At 37.4% G+C, this 25,763-nt stretch overlaps 1 pseudogene; it reads right to left on the reverse strand.

The window, feature by feature from the left end:
* Positions 1-10,737: 10,737 nt before the first annotated feature.
* On the reverse strand, positions 10,738-11,791 carry LOC108350188 (heterogeneous nuclear ribonucleoprotein A1 pseudogene; annotated as a pseudogene).
* Between the last annotated feature and the right edge of the window lie 13,972 nt (positions 11,792-25,763).

Below are 25,763 nucleotides of genomic sequence, written 5' to 3' on the forward strand. Positions count from 1 at the left end.
ATGATGTGGTAGAGATCTGTGGACATATCACTAGCTAGATACCTGAACCAACAAGATCAAGCAAATTTTTTTATCCAAAAGATATTTCAGTGAGCATTCAAACTGTTCAATCCCATTAACAAAAAAGTGCATTTTTTTCTTTTTTACCACTCCCCTCCCCCTGCCTCCACGAGGGTGCTCCTCTACACATTCACCACCTATTCCTGACCCACCAACCTAGCATTCCTCTACACTGGGTCATCAAGCCTTCACAGGACCTAGGCCTTCTCCTCCCATTGATGAGAGACAATGCCATCCTCTGCTACATATGCAGATGGAGCCAAGGACCCCTCCATGTGTACTCTATAGTTAGTGGTAGTCCCTGGGAGCTCTGGGGGATGACCTGGTTGATTGATATTGTTTTTCCTTATTTGGTTGCAAACCCCTTCACTCCTCCAGTACTTCTCCGAACTCCTCCACTGGGGTTCCCATGCTCAGTTTGATGGTTGCTTGCAAGTATCTACATCTGTATTGGTAAGGCTCTGACAGAGCCTCGAAGGAGGCATCCATATCAGGCTCCTGTCTGCATGCACTTCTTGGCATCAGCAAGTGTCTGGGTTTGGTGGTTGCATATGGGATAAAACAAATGTTTCGGGGTATGGGAGACAAAGATACAAGAAGGAGAAAGGGGATGGAGGACAAGCACTAATGACCTTTCCAAAAAAAATTATAATAGGGCTTTCTCCTCCTGAAATAAAATATCTGAATTGGGTTGTTATAAAGGAATTTGAGGTGTGTGTGTGTGTGTGTGTGTGTGTGTGTGTGTGTGTGTGTGTGTGTGTGTGTGAATTTAAATGTTGTTACCCTATAACAAGGAAACATGACCCTCCTAAGGGTCACCATAGAATTAATTGCCCTATTAAATGCCCTAAATCAGGCTACTTCATTTCGAGTTTTTAGTCAATGGGGTTTCATAGAACACCCCCAAACATTGTAGACCATTGTATTTGGTGTTTTTCATTTAGAAATAAACGGCAAGGTACTATTTCTGAGGACATACATACTTGAGTCAGAACAGAAATCAAATTATTGCCAACCTGGAACTTCATCCCCACTATAAAGTTTGCTCTATCAGTGCGTGAAAGCATGTAAATTAGATCTAAAAAACAAAAGCTCCTTTTATTCATGTAAACTGGACTAATCCCAAAATTTATGCAAGCAAAAAACTAAGTTAGAGTAAATCATAGTTAATAGCATGCATTTGTGAAAATTTTTCTTAATATAATTAATTTAAAATAAATTTTTAACATGTTATTTATAAGTTTAACTGTGTGAAGATTCAAGACGAAGATATTGGAAAATCATAGTCAAAACACTAAAGATTCAGCAGATAAAAATGTCTGTTGTCAAACTTAAAAAATTGATTTCAATGCTCAGTAAAGAGCAGATTCTCATAAATGATACTCTGCCCTGTACACATACAAATGTCAAAAAACAAAACAAAAAACAAAAAATAAAACCTCTTGCAAATGGGTTGAGAATAAGTTTATATTATTGTTTCTTTAATGTTTCTAAATTTATTCTCAAACTATACATTTATCCTTTAATCAAAAACAAACAAAATAACATGATACTCTCTAATAGGCCAATCTAATATTTGGAAGAGAACGGTGTTTGATTTATTGGAACATGTGGCTTAAAGACAACTGAAAAGAGGACACGTACCTACTTGCTGTGAAGATCACTAACAGGACGCTGTCCTTGATAGTTAAGCCGACCATCTTAGGTGGGAACAGGATGAATGCAGAACAGGAAGTATTAACCTGTTCTTAATTGTCTGAGGCCTTTCAAATATTTAAAAAACAAAACAAAACAGGAGCTATCTAATAATATCTCTTATTGAAAAAAATTTTTGCTTCTAATTCCTTTTTCTTTTCTTTTTTTATGTTAAGGAAATTGGACATTCATATGCAATGTAAAAAAACAAAAACAAAAACAAAAATGTCATGGAAAGATCCTGTGTGTCGGTAGCCAGCTTTTCTAATCCTACAGATTACAAAGATCATCCACAGGACACTCACACAGTTCACAGTGGTGGCACAGGTCTGGGGGACTGTATTGTTGCGTTTTACTGGAAGTAACACTTGCCTTACCATTTCAATGAATTGCCAAGGAAACTGTGCATGGATGTACATGCTAATAATCCCAGCACTCAGGGAGCTGAGGCAGGAGAATCACAGTGAGACATTCTCTGGCTACATAGGATGAATTTCAAATACTGTAAGTAGTAGCTAACTCCTCCCATTCTTGCTGTCTAATAGCCAGAAGTCACCCTATTTTGTCAATTCAGTAATCATATGTGGGACTCCATACAGTTCAATGCTTATTTCATGTACATGCTAAGACTTGTAGCATGTACAAGGCCTTGACTTTATGCTTCATCCCTACCCCACAACCCCTAATAAAAGTTGACACAAATACAATTACATCGCAGCACGTTGTTGCCTTTGTAGACTTGCATTCAGAACTCAGAATAAGCCAGAAGGGGCACCCACACAGATTCATTTATCAAGTCATTTTCCGTGTATTGTGAGCCATGTCGTATGATATGAGCAAACTAATTTTGATTAGCCATTTATCCACTGAACTGGGTTTTATCCAATCGCTCACTATTATAAATGTAGTTGTTATGAATATTTGTTCATACATTTGTGAGTCAAGGTCCTCTAATTTTTCTAGAACAAATGTCTGGGAGTACAACTGCTGAGTTCTATGGTAATGGTGTGTTTGAATATTTAAGAAGTTGCTCAGTAGTTTTGCATAATGGCTATATCAACAGACATTCCCAACAAGAGTGGGTGATGCTGTTTCACCAATGAACACATTTAGTGTTTTCACTGATTTTATTTCAGCTATTTTAGTTCATAATTTAATTAGAACAATTTTATTATTTATAGGGTATTATAGGCAATGAATATATGATGGAAAATTTGAAGCACAGCTTTTCCCCTATGGATGCCCAATCATCTGAGAAAGTTAGTCTTTTCAGAAATTACCTGCCTTTTTCATCTTTGGGGGAAGTCACTTGACATGTTGTGCAGTTCTGTCTCTGCAATCGCTTCAATACATGGATATGTGTTTGCACACTCAAATAATTCCATACAGTCATGATAATCCGAGTAGAATCAGTATGTGAGATTTTTCAATCTTGCTTAAGTTATACTATTTATATTGCCTCTCCACATAAATTTTGTAATTATATTATAATCATATTATAAATTATAATATAATCTCGTTTAAATTTTTGATAAAATTTGTAGTAAATATGCCAATTTCAGGATATCTTTAATTTATTGTCTTTTTCTGTAAGTATGATATATCTTTGCATTCATTTACTTTCCCTTATCACTTTTTCATCAATATTATGTAGGTTTTGTCTAGTAAGCTCAGTATACACTTTATTACATTTATGCTATAGTATTCCAACACATATATATGGCATTATTTTTGAGAATTACTGTGTGTACCATTCATAGTTTCCAGAAATGTAATTGATTTAAGTTATTATTGTGTAAACTACAAAACTGTTGACTTTGGTTAATCCTTCTGTGTTTCTTATTTACTTTGTTTTATAGAATTTCCTGGGATCTCCTACTCATATTCAATATTATCTTAAAACACAGGGTTTTTTTTTTGTTTTTGGTTTTGTTTTTGTTTTTTGTTTTTTTTGGTTTTCTTTTTGTTTTTTTGATTTTTTGTTTTGTTTTGTTTTGTTTTGTTTTTTGCTTTTTGCCTCTTCCTGCCTATTTACTTGCTGCTACCTTTCCTGGTGAGATGTTCTGACAAGAACTGTTGTAAAAATATAAAAAGTAAAACAGTTGTCTCTTCTCTGCTTTAGATCCGGCACCACAAAGCCCCAAGATATCTGCTGGATATCTTAAGTCTCAGTCAGCAAAGCCTCTCACCTGCTTTGCTCCATCCCATATCACACTGCAGAAGGTCTCTCTCTGAGCCGTCAGCAATCTCTCTACCTATCCAGTTCCCAGGGCAGGTTTCCATGGCAGAAACACACATCCCAATTCTGCAGCACTGCCTCTTCATGCCTATACACATCCATCCCTTAAGAACATTCATAACAACCTGTAAAGGTACAGCATGGAATCTTAACGTCAGCTTCCGTATTGTCCTGCTGCAGTTTCTCCCTCTGTCCCTCCTGTCTCTCCCTCTTTTCCATTTCAGTCTCCTCCTCTTCCTTCAGACTTTTTTCCTGCCCATTCTTCCTTCTCATCCAATGACAGCCCTCCTTCAATCCTGTACCTGCCCTTGCCTGTATTTTACAAATTAAATGAGGAGAAGTTTCTGGTGAAGTCACCTGAGTCCTGAGTATGTGACTAGGCAGCTGTCCTTGGGGCAGTGGAATTAGCATCAAAATACAGAAAACTCCAGGGCAAACCACAACGAAGAACAAATATGGCTAAAGCAAAAATACTTGGAATATATAATTATTATATATAAAACCCATACATTCTTCCACCACTAAGTATATAGTTGTATTTGAGGATTATCTAAAGGAGCAGTGCTGAGAGAATGAACAGAGACAGAAAGACAGAAAAACACATATGCATACTACACATACTAACACACACAGGACTTATTAGACTGGCTTTCGTGGGATGATGAGAGTAATCTAATAATGGCTGTCTCACGGGAAAGAAGCCAAGAATCCCGTACGTGGTCAGACCATTAGGCTGTATGTCCCAGCAATTTGATCTGGCACTGCGTCTAGGGTCCTGTGGAATTTTTCAAGAGCTGGAAATCTTCAGTTTTTGTTGGAGATCTGAAAATCTGAGTTTAATCCTGACTGCAGCAAGATGATAGAGCATCTTTCCAGTGATTGTTAAGACAAACAGGCAGAAGGAATAATTCCTTCTTCCTTGTGTTTTTTATGCCACCAGAAGGTGAGGCCCAGAGTTGGGTAGATCTCCATGCTTCAAACAAACTCATAGAGAAATTTCCTTCACAGGCTCCTCTAGCAGTCTATGTTTTAGTTGATTCCAGATGTAGTCAAGATGATAAACAAGATTATTCATCACAGTGGTTAACTGTAGAGTTTTCAAAGATTCTCTTTATCAATTGGAATAAGCTTCCCTGTATTTCTGGTTTTGAGCTTTTTTCCTCAGTGTTGAATTTTGTCGACTGCTTTTTCTTCATTGATTGTTATGCTCATATGTGATTTTTCTTTTTAGTCTGTTAATGTGATGGATTAATTTCAATATTGAGGTTAATTTTCAAATGTGGTAACAGATTTGCCACTCTGATATGAATTTAATTCCGTGGTGGTGTAAATTCTTTTTATATGTCGCTCACTTCTTCCCACCTTCTGTTAAGAAACTTTGCAAATATATTCACGTTATTTAGTCTGTTGTTCTCTTGTTTCCTCCTCTCTATGGACTACTGCTACCTAATTTTGGTATCAGGATCATATCAGCACTATAAAACAATTTGCAAGTGTTGATGTGTCTTCAATTTTCTCGAAGAGATTCTTCAGAATTACTGTTATTTATTAAATATTTGGTGCAATTTTTGCCTAAAAAAATCTGAGCTTAGATGTTTTTAAATGTTAAATTCTTAAATTATAATATTTCCCCCAAAGCTCTAAAAATTAACTGTTTGGGGTAGGAAGTGAAAGCTTGTGTTTTTAAATCAGTCCATTTTTACCTGTAATTCTCACAGTTGTGTACTTACAGAGACACGCTCTGTTACTGGGCTGAAAATCTCTGCCTTATTCTTCACCTGGTGACTGGATTCTTTTTTCTTTCTTCTTTTTTACCATCATAATTTTTCTATTTCTATCCACTATTTAAAAGGGTATCATTCTATAAAATTCTTCAACTAAGTTTAGAAAACTGTAGAAAATACAGAATATATATACATATTTGAAGTGTTCTATTGAGCTCAAGTTTGATACTCTTAACTTTAGAAGTTCACAAACAATAGGAATTAGGCAATTCTAATTCAAACCAACAATAAACACCAAAATGATCAATTTATTTATTTTTCCAATGAATTTTTATGCTTTTATGCCTAATATTTAGGTATACAGGTTTATTTTGTCTTTTTTTGCTTTATCAAACAAAATGTAATAATAAAAAGGTAAAGAGCACATGATTGGTATGATCTGTATATAACAGCATGTGTTTGTAGATGTTGTATGAAGTGTATGAATATGTGTGTACATAAATGTGCATGTATGTGCATGAGTGGACTGTGAGTACATGTGCTATGTGTATATGAGTGTATGTTTGTATGTGAATATTATGTGATTATATATATATATATTTGTATATGTCTCTGCATGAGCATTATGTATGCGTGTAAGTATGTATGCATGTGTGTGAGAATATATCTATGTGAGTATATGTATGTCTGTATATATTTGTATGATCATATCGCTTCCTACCTTGATGTTTCTTAAAATTTTATAATTATATATTTTATATTTATATTTTAATTGAAGTAAGGAATCACTGTGGTGATATATATTACCTTAACATAGACTTGAATCATTTAGTAAGGTTATATAATCTTTCTTACCATCATTTTAAAATTCTTAATTAGTCAACCAAGTTGCTCAGGCTTTCTGAGAAATTCCTTTGTTTTCCTCCTAATTAGCAGATACTTGGAACTGACTAATCGATCATATTTGAGTCTGTAACTTTAGTGGACTGCACATAAGTTTAATTTTGTGAGATAGAAAATCTTTAAACAAAATACAGACAGGATGATTTTATTCTATATTATATGAATTTAAATACTTGATTTGTAAGAAGCTAATTTAAGACAGTATACTATCATTTGAGTCAAAAGGAATGGTAATATTCTTCTAGTTCATCTAAGTTTTCTACTAGATTCCCAAATTTACTAAGATAACACTAATAATTGTGCAATGCAGAAAGTCATTGAAGAAGGCAGATATTTAAATAATATATTTATTCCTGTAATCAGTTGCCATATAATTTATGAATATGAGTCTTATCCCTAAAAAATAGTCAATAATATATTGATCAAATGATTGAAAATAAATTATATATATACATTTATAAAAGCATAAATATTGGGGAGTTGTTACAAATTCTTTCTTTTAAAACAGGATGCTGAATTAATTACAGGGGACATTTCAACTCAATGTAGAGTTGACAAATGAAAATGTCCTTACTGGTAGGGAATGATACTAAATGGTAGAGCATGTCTTAGCAAGTGCAAGGGGACTGGGTTTAGACTCCCACAATGAATATATAAGTGTGTTGGTGTTTCCTATAACATTTGAGTCCTATTTCCAGTTCCCCATATTTTTCTTTAACTTTTTTTTAATTTATTTAATACTTAATAATAATTCTTTGGTTTCCGGGCAAACATCCCCCTCCCCCCTCCCCTTCCTTATGGATGTTCCCCTCCCAACCCTCCCCCCATTGCCGCCCTCCCCCCAACAGTCTAGTTTACTGGGGGTTCAGTCTTAGCAGGACCCAGGGCTTCCCCTTCCACTGGTGCTCTTACTAGGATATTCATTGCTACCTATGAGGTCAGAGTCCAGGGTCAGTCCATGTATAGTCTTTAGGTAGTGGCTTAGTCCCTGGAAGCTCTGGTTGCTTGGCATTGTTGTACCTATGGGGTCACGAGCCCCTTCAAGCTCTTCCAGTTCTTTGATTCCTTCAACGGGGGTCCTATTCTCAGTTCAGTGGTTTGCTGCTGGCATTCGCCTCTGTATTTGCTGTATTCTGGCTGTGTCTCTCAGGAGCGATCTACATCCGGCTCCTGTCGGTCTGCACTTCTTTGCTTCATCCATCTTGTCTAATTGGGTGGCTGTATATGTATGGGCCACATGTGGGGCAGGCTCTGAATGGGTGTTCCTTCAGTCTCTGTTTTAATCTTTGCCTCTCTCTTCCCTGCCAAGGGTATTCTTGTTCCCCTTTTAGAGAAGGAGTGAAGCATTCACATTTTGATCATCCGTCTTGAGTTTCGTTTGTTCTAGGGATCTAGGGTAATTCAAGCATTTGGGCTAATAGCCACTTATCAGTGAGTGCATACCATGTATGTCTTTCTGTTATTGGGTTAGCTCACTCAGGATGATATTTTCCAGTTCCAACCATTTGCCTACGAATTTCATAAAGCCGTTGTTTTTGATAGCTGAGTAATATTCCATTGTGTAGATGTACCACATTTTCTGTATCCATTCCTCTGTTGAAGGGCATCTGGGTTCTTTCCAGCTTCTGGCTATTATAAATAAGGCTGCAATGAACATAGTGGAGCACGTGTCTTTTTTATATGTTGGGGCATCTTAAAAACAGTTATGCTGCAAATAATTTTCCTAAACTGTTGCAAGAGAATAGCAAGGCTTGGGACTTGAACACAGCCTGTTACATTCTTCTGCATTTTTATTAGTCACCTCTCAGTTACTTAGGACAGTTGATACAATGCCCCTGCAGTAGAGGTACTATCCATGTTGCCATTGTTTAAGGGATAGTGACGAGAAACGATTATAGAGAGTTAGTACACATACAAACTTTTCTCGGTATATTACAGTCACTTGATTTGTGGTGGTTGCATTTGTAGATATGAAATCTGAAGAAATGAAATATGTAATAGTGTCCTGGTCTGACACCACTAAAAGATATGTAGTTAAGCTAGTTAGAGGGAGGTAGAATGTATATCAGCAGAACAATGGTGCAGCTCAGTAAGAAAACTTTGGGAGAAACTAGCCTTGTGATTTAGGTTTTAGATAGCTGTTTCCTAGGTGGCTCAACTAATAGGATTTCACTTTTAATGAGAATGAGAACAAATTTGCCTTTGGATAGCTCAAGAAAATAAACACAATTCAAGATGGATTGTTTTTTAATTGTTTCAACATTTTGACTAATCCCTGAGAAAACATCTCATTAGATATTATTAACATAGAAAACAGAAAGTTTAGTGTAACAGATTTGTAATTACCAATGTCAAGTATTTAAACAGGTTAAGCTTTGTCATAATTGTTTTGCAATTCTACAATGAAATAACTAGAAACCGTAAATATTATTTTATACCCTTAAAATTTGCATTCTTGTTTAATTTCTTTAAAGGTTTTGAACATTTCATACATACACAGGACAGAATGAGTCCCCTGTCACATATGTAGGAGAGGGTTGTTTTGTCCTGCCTCAGTGGGAAAGAATGCACTTAATCCTTCAAAGACTTGATATGCTAGGTTAGGGGGATAATCAAAGGACCCAACCTTCTCAGAAGCAAAGGAGAGGGGGAATGGAGAAGGGACTCTATGAGGGGGGATTGGAAATTGGGACAGAGTTTGGGATAATAAATTAATTAAAAAATAGAAAATTTCATACATATGTAAGGCTTTTATATTATTTTCTTTTTTAGGACCAATTATTCATTTCTTTATTATTTATGTATTTTTAATTGGTTATTTTGTTTATTTACAAGTCAAAAGGAATCCCCCTTCCCAGTTTCCAGTCAACACTTCCCCATCCCACACACACTACCCATGCCTCCACAAGGGTACTCCACTATCTACCCACCTGCTCCTGCCCCACCTTCCTAGCATTCCCCTAGGCTAAAGCACCAAGCCTTTACAGGACCAAGGAGTTCTCTTCCTATTGATGCCATCCTCTACAGCTGGAGCCATGGGGTCCTCCATGTGTATTATTTGTTGCAGACCCCTTCAGCTCCTTTAGTCCTTCCCCTAACTCCTCCATTGGGATCCCCCTGCTCAGTCTGATGGTTGACTGCAAGCATCTCATCTGTATCAGTAAGACTCTGGCAGAGTCTCTTGGGAGACATCCATGTCAGGTTCCTGTCAGCATGCAATTCTTGGCATCAGCAATAGTGACTGGGTTTGGTGGCTGCATATAGAATGGATCCCCAGGGGGTCGAGAGGAGTGGCTGAATGGCCTTTCCCATAGTCTTTGCTCCACTCTCCGTCCCTATATTTCCTTTAGACAGGAGTAATTCTGGTTTAAATTTTTGAGAAGGGTGGGTGGCCCCATGCCTCAACCAGGGGCCGTGCATAACCTCTGGATATGGTCTCTACAGGTTCTCCATTCACTTTGTTGGGTATTTCAGTTAATGTCATTCACACTGGGTCCTGGGAGCCTCTTGCTTTCCTGGCATCTGGTTTTATTGATTCTTTGTATAGTTCTCTTTCTTTCTACTTATTTGATTTCAACCCTGAGTTTATTTCCTGCCATCTATTCCTCTTGGGTGTATTAGCTTCTTTTTTTCTAGAACTTTCAGATGTGTTGTTAAGATATTAGCGTATACTCTCTTCAATTTCTTTCTTGAGGCATTGAGAACTATGTGTTTTCTTCTGAGCACTGCTTTCATTGTGTCCCATAGGTTTGAGTATGCTGTGCCTTTATTTTCTTTCTTTTTTTTTAAGACACATTTATTTAGTGTCATGATCAGAGTACTACATTTAGCAATCAGCAGCAAGGGTGAAAAAGGTCTACAGTAAAACCATTTGTTGGAATGCTTTACACTCTTCACAAAACAGAAACTAAAATAACCTGTTGTACAATTAGTCACAGAAACAGTCCTGGAGTTTTTGCCCACACACATGAGTATTGTCTAAAAGATGTCTTCTTTGCAGCAGCTCGGCCCTGACAACAATGTACTTGCAAGAGTTCACTAATCTTTTATAACCTGTAGCTTCTCTGTCACTTCTCTGGCTCTCCTCTCCTGCTAAGCTTTGTTTCCTGGCTGTAATTAGACCCTCCTACCACAGCCATAGCTACTCCTGCTGCTGGAACCTCCATAGCCACCTTGGTTTCACGGTTTAACAAAGTACTGGCCTCCACCACCATAAGGGCCAGAGCTCCTGCTTCAAAAGTTTCTTCCTCTCATCAGTCCAAAATTTGAAGATTGGTTGTTGTAATTGCCAAAATCATTGTAGATTCCATTACCTCCAAAAATGTTTCCACGACCACCAGCAAAGCAGCCTCCACCTCCTCCTTTGTTACAGCTATCATAGCTGCCACTCCCTGGGTTCCGTAACCCTGTCCACCACTTCCACAGCCTCAGCTTCCTCCAGAGTAACCAGAGCCTCCTCCTCCATAAGCACCATCATTGCCAAATCCATTATAGCCTTCCCCACTGCCACCATATCTACCACCAACACGACTGCCTCCAAAGCCACCATGACCACTGAAGTTCCCTCCTCGACCAAAATTGTCATTGCCAACAAAACCGCCTCCACGACCACCACCAAAGTTTCCAGAACCACTTCGACCTCTCTGACTGGACGAAGCACTAGCCATATCTTGCTTCAACAAGACCTTTCTTACTTCACAGTTGTGGCATGTATGGTATTTCTGAATAACATTCTTATCCACAGAGTCATGGTCATGAACGGTGAAAAAGCAAAGTCTCTCTTTTTTCTACTGCTTCTATCAGTCATAATTTCAATCACTTCAGTTTTCCCATGCTGCTCAAAATATTCTCATAGGTGATGTTTTTCAGTGTCTTAATACCACCAACAAAGATCTTTTTCACAGTTAAGCGGACACCTGGTTTCTGAGAATCTTCTCTTGACACAGCTCTCTTAGGATCCACAAATTCTTCCATCTACCTTGTATGGTCTTACATTCATGGCAGCATCCACTTCCTCCACAGTGGCATATGTGACAAACCAAAAGCCTCTAGATTTCTTGGTGTTTGGATCTCTCATTACCAAATAGTCGATGAGTATTCCCCATTGCTCAAAATGATTCCTCAGACCCTCATCGGTTGTTTGGAAGCTCAGCCCTCCAATGAAGAGATTCTGCAGCTCTTAGGTGATTAGGAGACTCTGACTTAAACATGATGGCAGGGTGATTAAAGCCTTCAGCGATGCTTCCTCCACCGCATCAAAGAGCAGAAAAGAATACGATGATGAACATGCCCCTTCATTTTCATTAAATTCTAAAAGGTCTTTAATTTCTTTTCTTTATTTCTTCCCTAACCACACTATCATTGAAAGAGATTTGTTCAGCCTCCATGTGTAGGGGGGCTTTCTGTCATTTTTGTTGTTCTTGAAGACCAGACTTAATCCATAGTGATCTAATAGGATACATGGGATTATTTCTATCTTCTTTTATCTGATGAGGACGATTTTGTGACCAGTTATATGCTCAGTTTTAGAGAAGGTACCATGAGGTGCTGAGAAGAAGGTATATTCTTTTGTTTTAGGATGAAATGTTCTAAAGATATCTGTTAAAACCATTTGGTTTGAAACTTTTGTTACTTTCACTGTGTCTCTGTTTAGTTTCTGTTTCATGACGTCTTCGTTGGTGAGAGTAGAGTGTTGAAGTCACCCATTATTATTTTGTGAGATTCAATGTGTGCTTTAAGCTTTAGCAAAGTTTCTTTTGTGAATGTGGGTGCCCTACTCAGAACTGAGAGTTCATGTTGGTAAATTTTTCCTTTGATGAATATAAAATGTCCTTCCTCATCTTTTTTTTTATAACTTTTTGTTGAACATTGGTTTTATTCAATATTAGAATGGCTACTCCAACTTGTTTCTTGAGACCATTTGCTTGGAAAACATTTTCCGAGCCTTTTACTCTGATGTAGTATGTCTTTATCATTGAAGTATGTTTCCATATGCAACAAAATGCTCCGTCCTATTTATGTATCCGGTCTGTTTGTTTATGTTGTTTTATTGGAGAACTGAGTTCATTGATGTTAAGAGATATTAAGGAATAGTGGCAGTTGTTTCCTATTATTTTGTTGTTAGAAGTAGAATTAAGTTTTCATGGCTCTCCTCCTTTTCTGTTTCTTGAAAAGTGATTAATTTCTTGGGAGTAGCTTCCCTCCTTGTGTTGAAGTTTTCCATCTATTTCCTTTGTAGGACTGGATTTGTGGAAAGATATTGGGTAATTTGCTTTTGTCATGGGATATCTTGGTTTCACCATCTATGTTAATTGAGAGTTTTGCTGGATATAGTAGCCTGGGCTGGCATTTGTGTTCTTTTAGTGTCTGTGTGACATTTGCCCAAGATCTTCTGGTTTTCAGAATTGATGTTGAGAACTCTGGTCTAATTCTGATAGGTCTTCCTTTATATGCTACTTAACCATTTTTCCTTACTGCTTGTAATATTCTTTCTTTGTTTTGTACATCTGGTGTTTTGATTATTATGCAATGGGAGGAATTTCTTTTCTGGTCCAATCCATTTGGAGTTCTGTCAACTTTTTGTATGTTTGTGGGCATCTCTTTCATTAGGTTAGAAAAGCTTTCTTCTGTAATTTTGTTGATGATGTTTACTGGCACTTTGAGTTGGGAATCTTCCCTCTTCTTTGCATATTATCCTTAGCTTTGGTCTTTTCATTGTATCCTGTATTTCCTGGGTGGTTTGGGTTAGGATCTTTTTGCATTTTGCATTTTCTTTGATGGTATCTTCTAAGCCTGAGATTCTCTCTTCAATCTCTTGTATTCTGTTGGTTATGCTCACATCTTTGATTCCTGATCTCTTTCCTAAGTTTTCTATCTCCAGGGTTGTCTCCCTTTGTGATTTCTTTTTCCATTTTCAGATGCTAGATGGTTTTGTTCAATTCCCTCACCTGTTTGGTTGTATTCTCCTGTATTTCTTTAGGGGACTTATGTTTCCTCTTTAAGGACTTCTACCTGTTTATTTGTGTTCTCCTGTATTTCTTTAAGAGAATTATTTATGTCCTTCTTAAAGTCCTCCATCATCATCCTGGGATGTGATTTTTAAATCAGAATCTTGCTTTTCAGGTATGTTGGGGTAGCCAAGGATTGCTGTAGTGGGAGAACTGGGTTCTGATGATGCCAAGCAACCTTGGTTTCTATTGCTTATGTTCTTGCGCTTACCTGTTGTCATCTTGTTATCTCTGGTTTTAGCTGATTTTGCTGTCTCTGACTGGAGCTTGTCTCTCCTATGAGTTTCTCAGCCTGTGGTCTTAGGTTTGTCAGCACTCCTAGGAGACAAACTCTGTCTGGGCAGAATTGTGGTGCTTTGTTAACTGTGATTTTACGTGTGTCCATACTCCTGGAAGTCCTATGATATTAGGTGTGTCAGCACTCTTGGGAGACCGGCTCTCTCCAGTTGGGATTGGGTTTAGGATACCTGTAGCACAGGGTCAGCCCCAAGGCACATGTGGAAACCTGAAGGATGCTGTCGCTGTCTGCTCTGGTTTCTGGATCCTTTGGGCTTCCCTTAGGCCTGGTCTTTTGGCAGCAGTGGTAGTCCAAGTCCAGTGATCTTTGGTGTGTCAGCACTGCTGGGTTACCTGCTGTCTGGGCAGGACTGTGGTGCAGATAGCTGTGGCACAGGGTCAGCCCAGGAGCACAGATTAGGACCATTTTTCAACTTTATATTCTAACCAGGTGTTAAAATGAAAATAGTTATGGGCGAGTATTTCTTCTTTATTTAATATTACGAATACTTCCAATTATTATATCAAAATACTATATTTTTATTTTCTGTTCATGAAATATATGTTAACATAATATATCCTGATTATAGTTTTCCCTTCCTCTACTACTCTAGCTCTTCCCCACCCGCCTTCCCATCCAGATTCACCTCTTTTCTGTATTTCATTAGAAAAAAAATACAGGCTGGTAAGGAATAAAATAAAATAAAAATTTATACATCATCATAAAAAAAACAAGCAGAAGAAAATGGCCCAAGAAAAGTCAAGATCAACAGATGCAGACAGACACAATGTTCTCTTGGTAGATTTTTCTTTTGATGAGTGTGAAGTCCTCTTCCCTGATTTTGATTAGTTTTTGTTTGAAGCCCATTTTGTCAGATATTAAAATGAATATCTATACCAGTGTAGGTTGATGTCAAGGCACTACATAATTGGACAGTAGAGAGTGGGACAGGGACAAAATTTTGTAAGGCTGGAGGAGGAGGAATGAAAGGAATCAAGATGGAGACAACAGAGAAAGATGATTTCGATCCAGGTGGTCTAGTTCAATTTTATGTTATCTAGGTGGGCAGTTCAAATCATTAATTGGCAGTGAATTTATTTTGTGGACGTACTATGGATTGTGTATTTAACATATAAATTTAATTGCTAAAATGTTGATTTTACCCACCATGGGGACAGTGTGGGAAAGCAGCTGGCCTAGAAACAGCTGGTGCACTGGGTTCCCGCGGATCCGCTGCTTTTTTAATCTTACCACAACAGGTGGAAAGCCAACATGTTGGGCAAGAATCCACTAGAAAGTTTTATTTTCTACATAAGAGGGGAACAAGGCCATGTTGAGTTCCATGATGTCTCAATCACAGGAACCTTAAACAAAAGAAACAGGAAGCAGCCTAAACTTGAAGGCTGTAGGTTCCCTGCTGTGATAAGTAGTGGCAGCTCAGAGAATTAAAGATTAAACTCTGCTTGCTTCTCTAACAAAGTTGTTTTAAAAATTATTTAACTTAGGTTTGAGTTAATTGCTTTAAAGATTATAGAAACAATTAATGCTCTAGTAAGTCTTTCAGGATACCCATATTCTTTCTAACATGGGTTCTATGGGAATTTTCGGTTAAAACTTGGTTTGACAAGTTGTCTGCTACTTAATGACAGGTATTAATATAAAAGTGATTAAATTTGTTTTTATAGTTAAAAGGAGAGAGTACAGAGTTTATCTGAATCGTGTGGAAATTATCAGCCGTGGCTCATAACTTAGATAGAGAAAATTAGTCACTGAATCCAAGTAGAGAGTGATGATATTTACAAGTTAATAAGGCTATTGAAAATAGAAGTCTGTACACCAGGCAGAGTGAATACAGACATATATTATAGTTGTCATTAATAAACAAAAATCTGATGCTCTAGGTAGAGAGCTTGACAGGTCATTGTATTTTGGGCTAAAGTCATGGTTTGATAAGTTGCTTACTTTTTATTGGTATTAGAACTGATAGAAGGTGTTTAATTTGTTTTGTGAATTACCCAGCTAGAGGCCATATGTCTCGACAATTCCGACTAGGGAGGTTTTGTAGCTGTTTTTTATATTTACAACAGGAAGCTCAGGTTCTCTTAACGAAGGCTCCATGGGAATTTTGGGTTAATTTCCTGATATGACAGATTGGAAAAGCCTCATCAGGCTCATACACTATTGTTTAGCTTACTTCTCTTTTTAAAATTGTTTTAATTTTCATAATGGATGTGATTTTGAGTCTTGTTATGTTATTCCTCTGGTAGAGAGTAGAAGATACAAGCTTTTCTGGTTACAGACTAAAGAACATGGTACTTTGGGAGAAAGGTTTTGTCATGTTATTTTTTTTAAAAAGATGATTAGGCTCTGGACACCTTGCAGAGTTATATGGATTAGATTTGATAAAGGGAGACTGCCTGAAGAAGTAGATTCAAGAGAATAAAATAAACAAACAAAAAGTAACAAAATTTCCCTCCTAACCAGTCTGTACATCTTACATAGACTAATTCAATCTATACAGATGACTTGAGGATACTAATGTTTTGTTTGAGATTTATATAATACAGAATGTACATCTTTGGTGAGTCTCACTAAAGGCTACTTTATTACCTGATATTAGTGGTCAGATCTGCTTGTACTCTTGATCCTCAGGATCCAGTACAAGACAGATAGTCAGTGTATCCAGCTTCCTCATCCCTCCCCGCTTCTAGATATCTCAACGCCCATAGCTTGAAAAAGCCCTGGAAGAGTCATCACCCCAATTCCCTAGACTTTGGGTGGTTGAAGTTTGTTGTTCTAAAGGTATTTTTATAAGCAAGTTAGAAATGGTTATAATTTAACAGAGAGTAATTAGTTAGATTGATTTGTGCAGCCATAATCTCATTTGGTAAATAAGATAAAGTCATTTCTTTACTTTGGTATAGAACTTACTTGTTACAAAATTTTTAAAAGTACAAGGCTTAGACCCAGTCCTATAACCATGATTATAAATAGTTTTTAGATAATAAGCAATACAAGTTAAGAGCCAGATAACAAACTCATGGTTCTGAGTAATTAAAAGGGTATTTTTAAGATAGTTCAATTAGAAATGGCCAAGAGTAGTTAAGGCTTAACTGTTTTGAAACACCTTGCATAGATAGATGCTCTTCAAAGGCATCAGACATCCATAGAATATGACATTTATGGATATTTCTTTATTAAAAATCATTTGACTAGAGACCTGTCTGCTCCTGATAGTACCACTTCCTGGATTCTACAAAGAAATTGAGCGTCAGTGGAGTTGCTCCAGTTATAGCTAGACAGCCACTGGGCAAGAAGTGCCTCAATTCATTTACAAATACTGTCAGAAAGAGACACATTATGCAGAATAGTTGACTGATAATCTTTACAGAGCCAAAATTATTCAGCCTTTCAAATTCTGTATTACAAAGATCGGTCAGATGATCCTAGGCCAGAAGGCTGAAGACTGATGCTCCAACATTTTGAGAAATGAGGGACTGTCCAGGTGATTAGCAGTCTCTATAAACTGTTTATGTTTTAGAAGCTACATTTTGTGCTTCTCATAATTTCTGTTAATATTAGTCGTTCTCAGATTTCTGATGGAGTTGAAGACTAATTTAGTCTCATAGCCTACCCAAGGTAATTAACTTTGAAAAAAAACATAGCCATTTAGATGATTTTCAAATGGTAATAGCTGTACACAGCTTACATTTGAGAAAAAGGATTTTTTATGTTAAGCAGAAAGTGTGATGTGTAGGTCGATGTCAAGGTGAAACATGATGGGACAGTATAAAGAGGAGTGGGGACAAAGCTTTTATAAGGCAGGAGGAGGAGGATCAAAAGGAGTCAAGTTGGAGACAATGGAGGAAGATGATTCTGATCCAGATGGTCTAGGTCAATTTTTTCTTGTCTAGGTGGGTGGTTGCTATCCTTATTAATTAGCAGTGAATTTATTATGTGGATATACTGTGGATTGAGTATTTAATACATACATTTAATTGCTAAATTACAAGTTTCTGGAACTTTGATTTTACCCACCAAGGGGACATTTCATTATGTGAAAGAAATGGCTGAGAGGTAGTTGGAGTGCATGGATCTGGTTCTGTTACCTGCACGGAGTGGAATGCACACAGCCCACAGAAAGAGATATGTGTATGTGTGTGTGTATCACACATGGTAACTACCACCTAGGGGTCCACACAGAGAGGAAGGCTAAAAGGAAGACAGCCAGGAGTGGGCATCATGTGGACCGAGTGGCAGAGTAGCAGCCTGAACAAGAAGATCCAGCTAGCAGGAACTGATAGAAAATATTATTTTTTTAACTTTTACCACTACATACCAGCTTGCTTTTTGGGCCCATTTACTTGGATTATCTTTTCCTTCTTTATACCCCACAGGTGATGCCTGCTTTCAATATTAAAGTATGTTTCTTTGATGCAATACAGAGTGGATCCTCTTTTCTTTCCTTTTCTCTTTTTCCTTCTTTTAAAAATTTGTATTAGTTATTTATGAATTTCATATCATGAACATCAATCCAATCATCTCCCTCTCATATCAAACCCACCCTTCACCCTTTTAAGACCCTCCAACAGAGAAAATTTTCCTATATTTTCATTTTCAGAAGTCCATCAATTTGGGTTTTCTTTATGATTCTATTTCCACATTCATATCCTGAACATTTGTATTGGTGTCCTTCCACTGTTTTTGTTTTCATAGATTTCTTTAAAATTGTATTCATTTCCTCTATAAGGACATCTATCATATTCATCAAGGCTATTTTAAGTTCATTGTCTTATGCAATACTCAGGGCTTAGGGTGGCAGAGGTGCTGGGCTGTGATAGAGACATTGTGTTCTGGTGGTTATTGTGTTTTGCACTACCATATAGACATTTTGATTTGGTATGAATGAAATTATAGGTGCTGATATCTGTTCTCTGTTGGGTTGGCATTTTCCTCCTTGGTTTTTGTGGCCCTTCCCTGTTCTTATGAGGGGATATTTGATGGCTGAGTGTTAATGAGAGGGAGATTATTCTGGGATCTTGGTAGGTTTGGCCTAGCAAGATTTGGGTAAAAAATATTTTCTGAGTATTGTAGGCTGACATGTGAAAACAGGGATGGGCTGCAGGTGCTGAGGGAATTTATAAAATGGAGAAAAGCAGGTGTTCCATCAAACCCTTCTTAGCCTCCTTAGAATGGATGCAGAGAGTGAGAAGGGGCTATAACAGTAAGACTTTTACAGTGCTTACAATGACACAAGGTATTGGAATTGGTGGAGACAGGAAAATGAAGACCCAAAGCATGCCTATGTGCTTCACAACCTACTTTCTTCTCAGTCAAGCTTACTTGGTACTTTCCCAAGTAACATGTGATAACATAACAGTATGAATTAGGAGGGACGCTGTGTGATCTCCTGGAGTTGGAGGCAGGAGGAGCAGGGGGGTGCAGGAGATGTATTCTACAAAGCAGGGCATGAAGCTGGGGAATGGGAATCAAAGGACAGGAGGTAGAGGTCAAGATCTAGAGTTAGCCTACCAATAGTGGCTGTGAGGGTATTTTATTATTTTTAAATATAATTATTTTTATTAGATTTTTATTTACATTTCAAATATTATTCCCATTCCCAGTTTCCCATCCATTAGCTCCCTATCCCATTCTGGCATCTCCTTATTCTATGAGGGTGCTCCCCCTCACCAACTACCCCCATTTCCTACCCTGACATTCCCCTACACTGGGGGGTCCAGCCTTGGCAGGACCAAGGGCTTTCCCTCCCATTGGTGCCCACCAAGGCCATTCTCTGCTACAAATGCAGCTGAAGCCATGGATCTGTCCATGTGTACTCTTTGGGTAAGGGTTTAGTCCCTGTGAACTCTGGTTGGTTAGTATTGTTGTTCTTATTGGGTTGCAAGCTCCTTCAGCTCCTTCAAACCTTTCTCTAACTTCTCCAATGGGGACCCCATTCTCAATTCAACGGTTTGCTGCTAGCATTCACCTCTGTATTGGTCATGCTCTAGCTGAGCCTCTTGGGAGACAGCTATATCAGGCTCCTGTCAGCATGCACTTCTTGGCTTCATCAATATCCCCCAGGAAAGGCAGGCACTGAATGGTCATTCTTTCAGGCTCTGTTCCAAACTTTGTCTCCATATCTCCTCCTATGAATATTTTTATTTACCCTTTTAAGAAAGACTGAGTTGGAATTTTGATGGGGATTGCATTGAATCTGTCTATTGCTCTTTACTATATTATATTAGTCTTACAAATCATGAGCATGATAGGTCTTTTCATCTTCTGGAATCTTCAATTTCTTTCTTCAGAGACTTGAACTTCTTGTCTTACAGATCTTTCACCTCTTTGGTTAGAGTCACACCAAGGTATTTCATATAATTTGTGACTATTGTGAAGGGTGTCATTTCATTAATTTCTTTTTCATCCTGTTTATCTTTTGAATAGAGAAAGATTCCTGATTTGTTTGAGTTAATTTTATGCACAGCCACTTTGCTGACATTGTTTATCAGGCTTAGTAGTTCTCTGGTGGAACTTTCAAGGTCACATAAGTATACTATCATATCATCTGCAAATAGTGACATTTTGACTTCTTCCTTTCCAATTCATATCCCTTTGACCTCCTTTTGTTGTCTGATTGCTCCAGCTAGGACTTCCAGTACTATAGGAATAAGTAGGGAGGGAGGGGGCATCCTTGTCTAGTCCCTGATTTCAGTGGAATTGCTTCAAGTTTCTCTCCATTTATTTTGATGTCGGCTACTGGCTTGCTGTATGTTGCTTTTACTTTGTTTAGATATGGACCTTGAATTCCTGATCTTTCCAAGATTTTTAACATGAAGGGGTGTTGAATTTTGTCACATGCTTTCTCAGCATCTAGTGAGATGATCATGTGTTTTTTCTTTGAGTTTGTTTACATAGTGGATTATGTTGATGGATTTCTTTATATTGAACCATCTCTGCGTCCTTGCGATGAAGCCTACTTGTTGGTGATGGATAATCATTTTGATGTGTTCTTGGATTCAGTTTGCAAGAACTTTATTTAGCGTTTTTTTTGTTGATATTCATAAGAGAAATTAGTCTGAAGTTCTCTTTGTTGGGTATTTATGTAGGTTAGGTATAAGCTTAATTGTGGCTTTGTAGAAGAAAATTTGGTAGTGCTCCTTCTGTTTCTACTTTGTGGAATAGTTTGGACTCTATTGGTATTAGGTCTTCTTTGAAAGTCTGATAGAATTCTGCATTAAACCCATCTGGTCCTGAGCTTCTTTTGGTTGGCAGACTTTTAATAACAACTTCTATTTCTTTAGGAGTTATGGAACTATTTAGATGGTTTATCTGATTCTGATTTAACTTTGGTACCTACTATCTGTCTAGAAAATTGTCCATTTCATCCAGATTTTCCATTTTTGCTGAATAAAAGGATTTTGTAGTAGGATTTGATTTTTTTAATTATCTCAGATTCTGTTGTTATGTCTCCCTTTTTTATTTCTGATTTGGTTAATTTGGATATACTCTCTGTGCCCTCTGGTTAGTCTGGCTATGGGTTTCTCAAAGAACCAACTCCTGGTTTTATTGATTCTTTATATAGTTCTTTTTGTTTCTACTTGGTTGATTCAATCCTGAGTTTAATTATGTCCTGCCTTCTACTCCTCTGGGATGTATTTGCTTTTTTTTGTTCTGAAGCTTTTAGGTGTGCTGTCAAGATGCTAAAGTATGCTCTCTCCAATTTCTTTTTGGAGGAACTCAGAGCTATGAGTTTTCCTCTTAACACTGTTTTCATTGTGTCCCATAAGTTTGGTGATGTTGGGTCTTCATTTTCATTAAATTCTAAAAAGTCTTTAATTTCGTTCTTTATTTCTTCCTTGATCAAGTTATCACTGAGTAGAGCATTGTTCAACTTCCATGTGTATATGGGCTTTCTGTCATTTTTATTGTTTTTGAAGACCCAACCCCCCCCAAAAAAAGATGGTGGGAGCCATCTCACCATCTTCTGCCTTAGGTTTTAAGCCATATCTAGTTGAATAATAATAAATATTTCCTTATAAATAGTTCAAACAAACAGTTGTCAAGACATTTTTCTGCAGTGATTTCACAGAATGTCAATCATTAGAGCTTCACTAAAAAAATCTCATAATAAATAGTAGTAACATTTATAAAAGTAAGGTTTATTGTCTATGATTTATCAAATGGGAACCAATATTTCCAATTTACAAAAATCACAGTCAACATGATAAGGCAAAAACAAACAAACAAAAACCAAACCAAAACAACAGCAGCAAAATTAATCCCCTCAAACAGACCAGTAAAAAATGAATAGCGTCAGAAAACTCAATTTATTGAAAAGAAACCTAAATAATGACAAAATAATAGGAATAGGCATCAAAACACCATGGCATCACATCATTTCTTAAACTGAGGTCCAGCAGTGTTTTATATTTCTTTAACAATTTATTTATTTATTTATTTTGTTAGTTATTAAGTTAGTTATGAATATGTATTGCCTACCTCTGTGAGTCTATGTGCAATACTTGCATATAGAACCCTGCAGAGGACAGGTTTAGGGTCTGCTAAACTAGATTTATAGGTTAATGTTAGCTTTAATATGGACATGGGGTACTGAGCCCAGGTCCTATGCAAAGAGAATTAATCTTTTAAATGCTTAGCCATTTCTTCCCCTCTCCATCTGTGTTTCACAGAGGAGTGTTAGTTTATGGGAGACAGGTAACCAATAAACTGCTAGTGAAAATGTACTTGGTGTCATTTGAGAAAGTAGTTCAGGAACTTCTAACAAAAATTGAAAAGTAAAAACTAGAGCACTCCTAAAAATTTTCTAGTTATAGAAATCTTACAATAGTGAAAACAGCTATTCTACCAAAATCAATTTCCAGAGTCAATGAATACCTCATCAAAATTCCAACAGTTCTTCACAGAACTTGTACAAACAATTCTCAACTTTATATAGAAAAACAGAATAACAACAACAACAACAACAACCAGGAAAGCTAAAACAATTCTCATAAATAAAAGAGCTGCTGGGGATCTAGCCAGATCTGATTTCAAGTTGTACTACAGAGCTATAACCATGAAAACCACATAATAACCATTGTCACTAAAACAAACACATTGATAAATGGAATTGAATAACCCAGACATAAATCCACACACATAAAGATACCGGATCTTTGCTTAAGGTACCAGAAAGAGACCTTAGAAAAAAAGTATCTTCAACAAATGGTTCTAGTCAAACAGGATTTTGGCTTGTAAAAGAATGCAAACAGATTTATGCTTATCAACCTGCACAAAACTTAAGTCCAAGTGGATCAATGACTTCAATCTAAAAACCAGATAAATTTAACCTAACAGAAGAGAGAGTGGGGGAATAACCTTGAACACATTGACAAAGGAGAAGACTTTCTCAACAAAACATCCATTGTGCTGGCACTAAGATCCAAATTAATAAATGAGACTTCAGGAAAATCTTCGATAAGGCAAAGGGCACCATCAATAGGACAAGATGTCAGCATATAGAATGGTAAAGGATTTTTATCAACACCATACCTGATGGAGGATTAATGTGCAATATATATATATATATAATCAATAAACTAGATATAAAAACCAATTAACTCAATCAAAAACTGAGATCTAAACAGAGTATTCTCAATAGAAGAAACTCAAATGATTGACAAACAGCTAAAGAAATGTTCATCTTTTGGGTATATACCCAGGAGTGGTATGGCTGGGTCCTCAGGTAGAACTATTTATTTTCAAGTTTCTGAGGAACCACCAGACTGATTTACAGAGTGGTTGTACAAGCTTGCAATCCCATCAACAATGGAGGCGTGTTTCTCCTTCTCCACATCCTTGGCAGGATTTGATGCCACCTAAGTTTTTGTTCTTAGCCATTCTGACTGGTGTGAGGCAGAATCTCAGGGTCACTTTGATTTGTGTTTCTACGATGACTAAGATGTCGAACATTTCTTTAGGTGCTTATCTGACGTCAGTGAGAGGGGAGGCCCTTGTTCCTATGGAGGCTTGGTGGCTCAGCATAAGGGGATGCTAGACAGTGAGGCTGGAGTAGGTGTGTGGGTGGGTAGCACCCTCATAAAGGCAAGGGAGGGATGGAATGGAGGAATGGCAGAGGGGAAACCAGGAGGGGAACAACATTTGAAATGCAAATAAATAAAATAACCAATAAAAAAAGAAATGTTCAACATTCTTAAGCATTGGGAAAATGCAAATCAAACCTACTTCCATTTTTATACCACTCACAATGAGAAGATCAACAAGTGGTAGCCCATGCTGACAAGGATGTGGAACAAGGGGAACACTCCTCAATTGCTAGTAGGATTGCCAGCTTGGAAAGCCACTTTGGAAATCAAAATTGTAGCTATTCAGAAGTTTGGAAATCAAAATGCCTCAAGATAAAACTATACCATTCTTGGGTGTATAACCAATGGATAGCCCATCCTATCCCAAGTACACTTGCTCAACCAAGATCAGTGAGGCTTTATTCATAATAGCCAGCAATTGGAAACAGTGTGCATGTCTTTCAACAAAAGATAAAGAAAATGTGGTATACTGCAAAATGAACATTACTTCACTGTTGAAAAAGTAAAAAATGAAATTTATAGGAAAATAGATGCAGCTAGAGAAAACTACCCTCAATAATGCAACCTGAAAGATAAATACAGCATACATTTGCTCATATGTAGACATTAGCTACTAATGATAACCAAGCTACAGTCTGTAGACCCAATAAGTTTAGGTATAGAAGGTCTAGGGTGGACACATGAATCTTCCTCTGAGAGGGAAGAATAGATTTTACAAGTGAATTGGGGAAACTCAGGGACAAAAATGAGAGCATCAGATGGGGAGGGAAAGGGGAGATGTGGTAGAGAAGGGGGATGTGGCAAGAGAAATCTGGAATTGAGGAGAATTCCAGGGATGGTAAAGAAACCTAGTGTAGTCTGAAAATATATGCAGGCAATCCTAACGATGTCTACTAATAAATGTGGAATAAGGAGTCTTAACTGACCATGTCTTGTAGCTAGACAAGGCTTCCAGTGACATGTTTGGTTTGAATTCTCTTGAGTTTTTGTCCAAAGGGATGTCATGAACATCACCCCAAACCTACAGACTACTGCTAAGACAGTAGGTTGCTCTCTGAAAATAACTTTGTCCCATTTCTATGGACAAGACCCACATACTCATTGAACACAGAGAATCTAGGTTAATGCTTGTAAGAAATATTTACGCCTACATTCTAATGTCTTTGGTTCTGGAAGGTACTCTGAAGGCTACCAAAAGGGAAACTTAAATACCAACTAAGCTACAAAACCATTGACCTACAATTAGTCTTACCTGAAAGATAACGCATGAACTTGTCAAAAGCCAACTAATGTTGGATTTGACTTAAAGCCCACTACATGAGAAGAAACCTATACCTGACACTACATGGGTGACCAAGAGCCAGAGAATAGATAGCACAGAGACCTAGGGTAAAACAAAATAATACTGGCAACAAAAAGAATATAACAACCCCTAAGGATATTCTGCTATACTCATAGACCAGTGCCTTATCCAGCAATCATCAGAGAAGCTTCCTCTGGCAGTATCTGGGAAGAGATGCAGAAACCTACAGCCAAACCCTATATAGCGTTAGTCTAAATGGAATGTCTCCATCAAATCCCTCCCTTCACTGCTCAGGCAAGCCAGCAGAAGAACAGGCAGAAAGAGAGGAATAGCCAAAGGAGATGGAGGAGCAAGATGTCTATGAGCACACAGATACTGAAGCAGTGAGCACATGGCTTTCCTAGGTCTACATCAAATTCTCTACATATATATCAGATCTTTTAGCT

The sequence above is a fragment of the Rattus norvegicus genome, chromosome 2, assembly GCF_036323735.1.
Source record: "Rattus norvegicus strain BN/NHsdMcwi chromosome 2, GRCr8, whole genome shotgun sequence".
Taxonomy (NCBI): Eukaryota; Metazoa; Chordata; class Mammalia; order Rodentia; family Muridae; genus Rattus; species Rattus norvegicus.